Source organism: Limulus polyphemus, unplaced genomic scaffold, assembly GCF_000517525.1.
Source record: "Limulus polyphemus unplaced genomic scaffold, Limulus_polyphemus-2.1.2 Scaffold2848, whole genome shotgun sequence".
NCBI classification, from domain to species: domain Eukaryota; kingdom Metazoa; phylum Arthropoda; class Merostomata; order Xiphosura; family Limulidae; genus Limulus; species Limulus polyphemus.
In genome coordinates this window covers 62360-70889 of record NW_013668458.1, presented here as the reverse complement: position 1 = coordinate 70889, position 8530 = coordinate 62360, and the positions used below count along the sequence as shown (strand labels likewise).

The window sequence follows — 8530 nt, the reverse complement described above, 5'->3', positions numbered from 1 at the left end:
CCATCCCTACATATAGAGTGCTAGTGCACTCTCCGATCACAACAACTTAAAACTTAATCAAGTTTAAAAATTTAGATTACCCTACCAATTTTCTGCTCGATCCTCTTGTTATTTAGCGGACGTATCTGATACTTGCGGGAAAATCAGTTTACCTGAAAATGCTACATAGCCCTCCTCTGAACGCTCTCCAGAAATTTAGTATTCTTTCTTAGAAATTGAAACTTGCTTTCATCATATATCGGACTGTTGATTATAATAATTTCTTTATTTCAAAAGCCAAATTCAAATAAAACGTTTTAAAAGAAATGAAGGCGATGTGCAACAAAATGTTTATACAATAATAATAAGCTCCTTGTTTGTTACGATTGTCGTAGTTCTGCCAATCGATTTAACGATCGAGGTACTTCATCCATGCATGATCCAGGGCCTATAGTATTACGTCACTTAATGATACTTTGTTACTGAACATGGCGAAAGCGAGAATGAGGAGTAGTACTAGTAATGTTCTGACGTTTGAAATTTTCAGGTGGAATTGGACATTGTATGCAAAGGTATACTTTTTCTTTATATCTTATGCTTGAACGAAACATAATGGTTGTTCGATATTGCATTGACAAAAGTATAAATTGTGTATAGATGAAGTTGTTTTCAGACATGTCAACATGTTATAACTATTTGTAAGTTATAGTTATATTGTCAGCCTTTTTATTTTTAACTTAATTTAATTTTAAACTTGCTACTTTTTCATTACATTTTTATTTTTAAATGCTGACCTCAGTTTATAAATATAAGCACAAAAATAGGCGAATTAACACAGTAAGGTTTAACAGTAACAAGTAAGTTTACAAACAGTATGCTAAAGTCATGCTAGCGCTAGTAATACTACTAGTACTAGCATTTTAATTCTGTTATGTACGTAAACTTCGTTTTATGTCTGTTACTGTTAGTTTTTATTAACTGTACAAAATATGTAGGTCTATGCATCAATGAAATATTTTGGAAATATGAATTTTGTCATAATACTATAGCTTGGGAATTTTACTAAGCACTGAAGGTAGTGAAATCTTGTATTTGTTGTTTGTTTACAACTACATTTTACAGACTTCAGGCACTGATCAGTTCCACATTAATCATTTTCACTAATAACAGTCATTTTGTCACTGATTATAACATGAATAACAAGAAGCCACTTGGTCCTACAAATCTGTCACTGCATACCCATTTTGACAAAATATGAAAACTTACATTTATTTTTAAGAAGATTGAGTCCCCTTTTATAAACTCTTGTAAAGTGGTGGCCTACACTACTGCTGATGGCTACTCATTCTATAATCAGTTATGCTTTTATAAAAATAAAAATGTCTTAACTTGAACCAGTCTGGCCTGTCTTATCCAAATGTTAAACCTGTGTTCTCTCATCTTATTGTCTTCAAAGTACAGCACAAAGAAAACAGAAGCCTTTATCTAATCCATTACCTGGGTAATTGTGTAAGCTTAAATAAGGTCACATATTACTTTGTTTTTCTCAAGAAATAATAAGTTGAGAGATCCTAACCAATCCCGATAACTTGTCCATCTTTAGAATTATCCTATTAGTAGTAGGCTTTCTCTAAACCATTATCAGTATCCTTTCTTACCTAAGGAGAACAGAAGTCTACATAGTATTTCAAAAGATATGTAATTTGTATGAATATATTATTATAACCTTTGACATGTAATCAGCATGTTTATAAATACACTAAAATTCTTTGAGCTTTGCTACTAGCAACAGAGCATTGTCTTGAGGGCCTAAGTGACTTATTTACCACTATGTCAAAATCATTTTCTTAAGTCATACTTTTGAGTAGGTTCCCATATACATTAAATCTGTGATTAAAATTATGATAACCCAAATGCATTTACTATAAGCATTCTGTAATTCTTCATCATCCTCAATACAACTAGAAATGTCAAAAACATTAATGTCATATGTAATCTTTATTAATTTATTAATCATGTCCCTATCAATAATATAAATGTAAGTAAGAAAAAGCTAAGGATACTTATCCTTGAGACACTCCACAAGTAATACATTTTACTGGACTCCATTAGTAACAGCCCTTTACCTTCTATCATCCAGCCACTTTATGTCCCCCAACCCCATTAGTGTTCTGTTTAGCACCTTGTTATGTGCTTTTTTGAAAACCTCTGTATACTAATTCTGCACCCTTTAAATCATTTAGATAAAAAGTGACATCTTCAAATGAAGTTAACCAGTTAGTAAGGGGAGAATTTCCTTTAGTGAATCATGTTGATTTTCCTTCATGGTATATTTCACTAGATGATTTTGTAATTTGTTTTTAATCAGACACTACAAATGTTTTTCTACTGTAAAAACAAATCTGTAATTTCCTGGGCAACTCTTATCACTCACTTTAAAAGTAAGATTAACATAAGCATCTCAGCCTCTTGTCTGCTTTCTCTTGACCTACCTAAAATTTAATGGGAATAACCATAGAAGCCATCTGAGCAATGCGCTCTGCCTGGTTGTAGAGCAAATAGGATTTTAGGTTGTCTCAACTGAAACATGGAACACAAATCGAAATAAGCTATAATTTCATTGTATAGGTCATTGGTTAGGTATTATTTAGAGTACTGTGTTCAGTCTTGGACTCTTTACCTTTAGAAGGACATTGAATTGTTGGAAAAGGTTCCGAGGAAGACTACAAGAATGATGTCTGGGATGAAAATGTTGTCATGCAAGGACAGGTTAATAAGATCTTTGAGAATGTTTTCTCTTGAAAAAATAGAAGAGTTAAGAGAGATCTGATTGCAGTGTTGTTAAGAGAACTGATAGTGTCAATGCATTATATTTTTTTTTGTACTTAATGGTGAGAATAGTAGGACTAGGAGATGTAAATTTTGGCAGGGCTGGAGCCATCTTCAGCCGAGACAGTTCTATTTTTCTAACAGGGTTGATAGCCTTTGGAATGGGTTGCTTTCAGATGTGGTTGATTTATTTAATATAAGGTTGATTAAGAGAAGGCTTGATAAATAAATATATATTTCTACATTTAATTTAGTGGATAGGATAGTCTAGATGGACCAATAGGTCCCTTGTATTCCTTAACTTTTTGTTATATATTAAAGAGAGTGAGGCTTGTATATCTGATCCTTGACATCTTTTAAAACCCTTTTCCAAGGAAGTAGGCTATACAAAATCTTTGAGGTACAGACTTCAAACTTTCTGGAAATTTGAAGAAGTAGGGAGAGGTGAAATTGAGCCAAAGCTCATTGTATTTGAATCCCTGGTGGATGCACTATCATGTATTTTTGCCTCACTGTTTCTTTACAGAGGTGAATAAAAATAACATACCCATCTCGGTGAATCTAATGCTGGCATCAGAGATAGAGTACACAAGGTTTTTTTTTTTTTTTTAGGCATGTGTACATTGATATGATGCTGGTCTTAAACTTGAACAAGATGTTCCGTTGATGATAAAACTTGGTAAATTAAAATAAATAACACATTTCATGATCACCACACCTACAATGTACTGAAATTCAAAATGGAAGATGACTGATATGATAATGCTCCTGTCAGTTATACAGTAGAATATTTGAGTCCCTGTAAAAATCCTGAACAAATCCTTCAGCACTTACTATGAATGTGTGTACAAAGAACTATTCTACAACCCTTGTCTGGTCCTGGTACCTTATCTATTTTAACTTATCAATCTTACTTTTTTAAAACCAATTAATTTATATGTATGTGATTAAGGTGAATCCCAGGATTTCCAATGGAATGATCAGGATAAGAAATATTGCTAACATACTGTCTTATAAAAACAGAAGAGAAGAAAATGTTTAAAAATTCAGCCATTTTGTACATTGTAGTTTTCAACATTACTCTCCCCATTAGCATTCCTTAAGTGACCCCATTTCAATATATTGGTTGCCTTCAACATTCTTATAGAAATTCTTACTGTTACTTTTAAAATTATCAGCTAGCTTTTGGATTTTTGTAGCTGTTTTTTAAAACCAAATTCTTAACTTTCCTATAGTTTTGTAAATCTTTAATCTTATTTGTCAATTTAAGCTTATTCCCTCTGCTCAGAGTTCCCTTTGAGCAACCAAACTTATTTTCATATATTTTTGGTATTTTTATTTAAAGTTCATAGGTAAATTTGTATTCCCATCACATAGAGAGGATTGAAACCATCAATATATTCCTATAAAGGAATACTGAAGTTTAATAATTTTTTCGTACCCAATTAATTTATGCTCTGTACATCAGAAGAAAGTATACTAAATACCTTTTTAAAACTAATGCATGAATTGTTCTAATTGTGTTTTGCTTTGAAATATAAGTAGGATGTAAATTGGCAAATTAGAAAGCCTAGCTTTTCAACATTTTGGTAGAATCATAAACTTTATAAAAAAATTAAGCACTTCTGATAAAACCTTAGGCCATGAAACATTACTCTTAGATAATTCAAATGATATCAGTAACTAATCTCAAAACAAAACTTGCCTGATAACCAGAATACATTATGTTCTCATATTAGCAGGAAAAAGATTAAATCTCTTAATCTTATGGTATTTATCCATGGTTTTCTCTGTTATGTCTTTAAAAAGCAAGTTAGGTTTGATCTTACCTGTTATCCTTTTATTCTTACCAAGAACATACATATCTTGAATTAAAAGCAATTTATTGTTTAAAATTTCTCAAGTCTGTACCATATCTTTTAACTCCTTATCTCAATTCACTAATGCTATAGTTTGCCTTATAACCTCAAAATTGGATTTTTGAAAGTTAGGATATTAACTTTATTTTTATCTCAACAGGTAGCAAAACAACAAGCCTAATTTTGTATTTATCATTTTTCCAAAAATGTTCCCCTTCGATCTCAACTATTACAACCCCATCCTCATTAGTGGTTAACAGTAAATGTAAATTGGCATTCCCTCTGGTTGACTCTAATGATTTCATGAAAACTATCTTGAATCAATTTAAGAAACTTCTCTTCTTCACTTCTTGAGTCCATACAATTTCAATCATTTTGTCAGACATAAAATTGGTCTTCCATAATTATTGCATCAGTGTCATTATTAGTAATAACCATAATGTCATTATATCATTTCCCATTGACATCATCTGTCTTATCAGTATAACTTTATACCTATGAAACTTCTGATTGTAATCCATACAGTTTAGGTTCAAACTCTTGACTACCATTTTTTATTTACATTCCTGACAAGATGCAGTTCATCTATTTTGTAAAGAGCCACTATACCCCCTCTATACAAATGATTATCTTTATTAAATAACTTTTAAATCTGGAGTTTCAAAAAATTACAATTTTCAGTATTCTACTAATGTAAGAAAGTTTCAGTAAATCTTGTTATATCTTAGTCTTCCATTTCTCCTTGAGCCCAGAACTCATCCAATTTGCTTTTGATACTTCTAAAATTAGAATCATTGCAACTAACTTAGTATTTAAATCAGATACATGTTTTTAAAAATATTATATATTTTTAATCTATGTCTTTTTTTTACTTACAGCCAAAGATTTAATATGTAAATGATTCAGATCAATTCTGCTGTTTCCCATGAAATGTTCAGTATCAGGAATGTTTTTTGTAGAATCAGCAGAGAAGATTTAAAAGTCGATCCATTACATCGTCTTCCACAAAAACGTTATCATCAGCATCCTTTAAGAGCCCAATCCCCATTTTAATATTTTGTTTACCCATAACTTACCAAAAAAAATATCATTAATTTAAACTTTATAAGTCAGATGTTTCTCATAATTATGATATGATTTCATAATTTTCTTATTTAACCAAGTCCCTAGCTTTCCTCTAATTATATAGATATTCCATCTTATTTTTCAATTGAAAGTTGTCAAAATTATGGTACTTATCTCAAATTTTTCCCATATGCCTTTAGTAGGCCAGTTAGATTTGATCTTTCTAATTTTCATTTTCTGTTTTAGGAATATGCCTATCTCTAAACAAAATTCTATTTTTTTTAAAGTATCCTATTTCTGTTGCACATTAACTTTTATCTCAATTCACAAACTATAAATATTTTTCATGGCTTAAAGATTGAGTTTCCTAAATTTGGAACTAAACTTTCATTTTTCTTGATATCAGCATGTAACCAAATGTCAAACCTAATTATTCAAGGAACACTTTTCCCCAGCTGTTCTCCCACTTGCACTCTTGAAACCACATTTTTATTACTATGGAATTAATTTTGTCAACAGATTAAGTAGAAATCCAGTGTATGTTGGTTTAGTTAACTTTCAGTATCAATGAGATTTTTAATTCTATGACAATTTCAATGTTTAGCCTGGAAAATTAAATATCTTGAAGAAAATAATGCAGGTTATTGTGTAAATAATAGAAGTCCTTTAGTTTAGTAAGGGCAGCATGACATGCCTAATATGTTAACTTTCTTTTTTATGATTACTAGTATTTATGTCCTTTTGCCTTTTTTTCTTTATGTTCTTATAATGAGATAGAATATTGCATTTAAATTTTCTTTGCATATTTTAGGAAATTGATAAAAAATATTAAGATTGGCTATGAGTAAGAATCTTATTTGATTATTTTTATGGCTGAGAAGAAATCTTGAAAATGAATTCTGCTTAAAAAATAAGAAAAAAAAAAGATGACAGAAACAGCTGTCACCTGAAAAGCTTTTAGTCCCATGAGTGATTTACCCTTCAAGTGGAGAGTGTCATGTCATTTCCAACTGACTGGTGAAAGAGACATACCAAAGTTTACTACACCATCTAAACTCTTTAAGTAATATTAACTTAAAGATTTGAATTCACTAACATATTTCATCTATAAAGAATGATGGCTCTTATAGTTACTTTTAAATGGCTACTTTCTTCTGGATATATAGTCAGAAAAAAATTAAAATATGTCACAATTTAAGCATTCTAACTTTTATCATAAAAAACCTATATATATATATTATCTCATAACAATTGTTCCTGTTTTTCAATATTTACCAATCATAGGTATTTATTCAACTTGTTTTTAAAGTAAAAGGTAAGTAATACATGTACACATATCAAAATTACATTAGTGGAAATGATGATGCCAGATCAAAGATATATATATATGTATATTTGTAAGAACTTTCTTACCTCAAAAAATTGTTTTATGAAGAATATGTTAGTATTTTTGAAAATATAGAAAGTATGATTAGTTACCTGAGCTTGCTAGGTTGCACATTACTAAAGAGATACAGTTGTAGAGACAACACTGATTACTATTCTGTACTAGACCCAAACAGATTTAAACCTTTGGCTGTTTGTAATGAGGAAGAAGGGATGATCAAGGTACTCACATTGTGGGAGGACCCATTCATTAAGTGTATTGATAAAGTGATGTGTAGCAAGGATCAGAGAAAGTCTACGACCAGACACTATGGTTCGTATTGACAAATTAGTTGCTTTTACAAAAGAGCATTTTCCTTTTATAGTGCATGTAAATATACATTAAAGAACAACAGGGGACCTTTTAGACCATCTGGGCCATCCTATCCACTAAATTCAACTAAGAACAAAAAACAAACTCCAAGAAGCCTTTGTCATTCAAATATTTACCAAACTTTCCCTTAAATTCCTTTAACCTTACTGCATCTTCCACATCTGAAAACAACCCATTCCAAAGGCTAACCACCTTGTTAGAAAAGTAAAAGTATACCCAAATTTATATTTGTGTCCACTAGTCTTACCATTCTCACCATCAAATACAATAAATAGATGATGCATCAACATTAGTGATTCCCTTAAAAATATTAAACACCTCAATCAGATCCTCTCTAACTCTTTTTTGTTTTCAAGAGAAAACAACCTCAGAGATCTTAACCTATCCTCATTTGATAACCTTTCTATCTTAGGTATCATCCTAGTAGGCTTCCTATGAATTCTTTCCAGAAATGCAATGCCATTCTAAGGTATGAATCACAAGACCAAATCAATGACCTATACAGTGACAGTATAACCTCATTAGGCTTGTATTAAGCATATCTGTGGATACAATCTAAAATCCTATTTGCCCTACCAATAACTGCTTGGATGGGTTAAGAGAATGATGAACCTTAACATTAAGATATTTCTCCTTCATAACACACTTAGAATATACTCATAATTCAAATTGTAATATCTATTTTGTAAAGTAGTTGCATCCTTCTCACAGCCATCACCATTTAAAACTTTAATGTCATCAACAAATTAAAATAATCTATTGACCATTACTTCATCTATGTCACTGATGTAAAGCAAAATGAGCATAAGTCCTAACACTGAGCTCTGAGGTACCCTACTTATGACATTAATTCAATTTCACCAAACTCCATTTATAACAGCCTTCTATTTTTTTCCATCTAGCCAGTTTTATATCTAGTGAGCTAATCGGAAAGAGTTCCATATGGCACCCCCACCCAAAAATTGTAGAATTGCCTGGATAAAAAAGATTCTGAAAAGGGTTTATTTTAAGGGGTGTATTAGAAAAATTGGGGCATGGC

General features: G+C 30.9%; 1 long non-coding RNA gene across 1 annotated transcript in view; it reads left to right on the top strand.

Moving 5' to 3' along the window:
* The first annotated feature begins 318 nt into the window (after nucleotides 1–318).
* LOC106468046 overlaps nucleotides 319–8530 on the top strand; it is a 62507-nt gene continuing 54295 nt past the window's right edge. Inside the window, exon 1 of the long non-coding RNA XR_001291372.2 lies at nucleotides 319–551. This is a non-coding gene — a long non-coding RNA (uncharacterized LOC106468046). The remainder of the gene's footprint in view (nucleotides 552–8530) is intronic.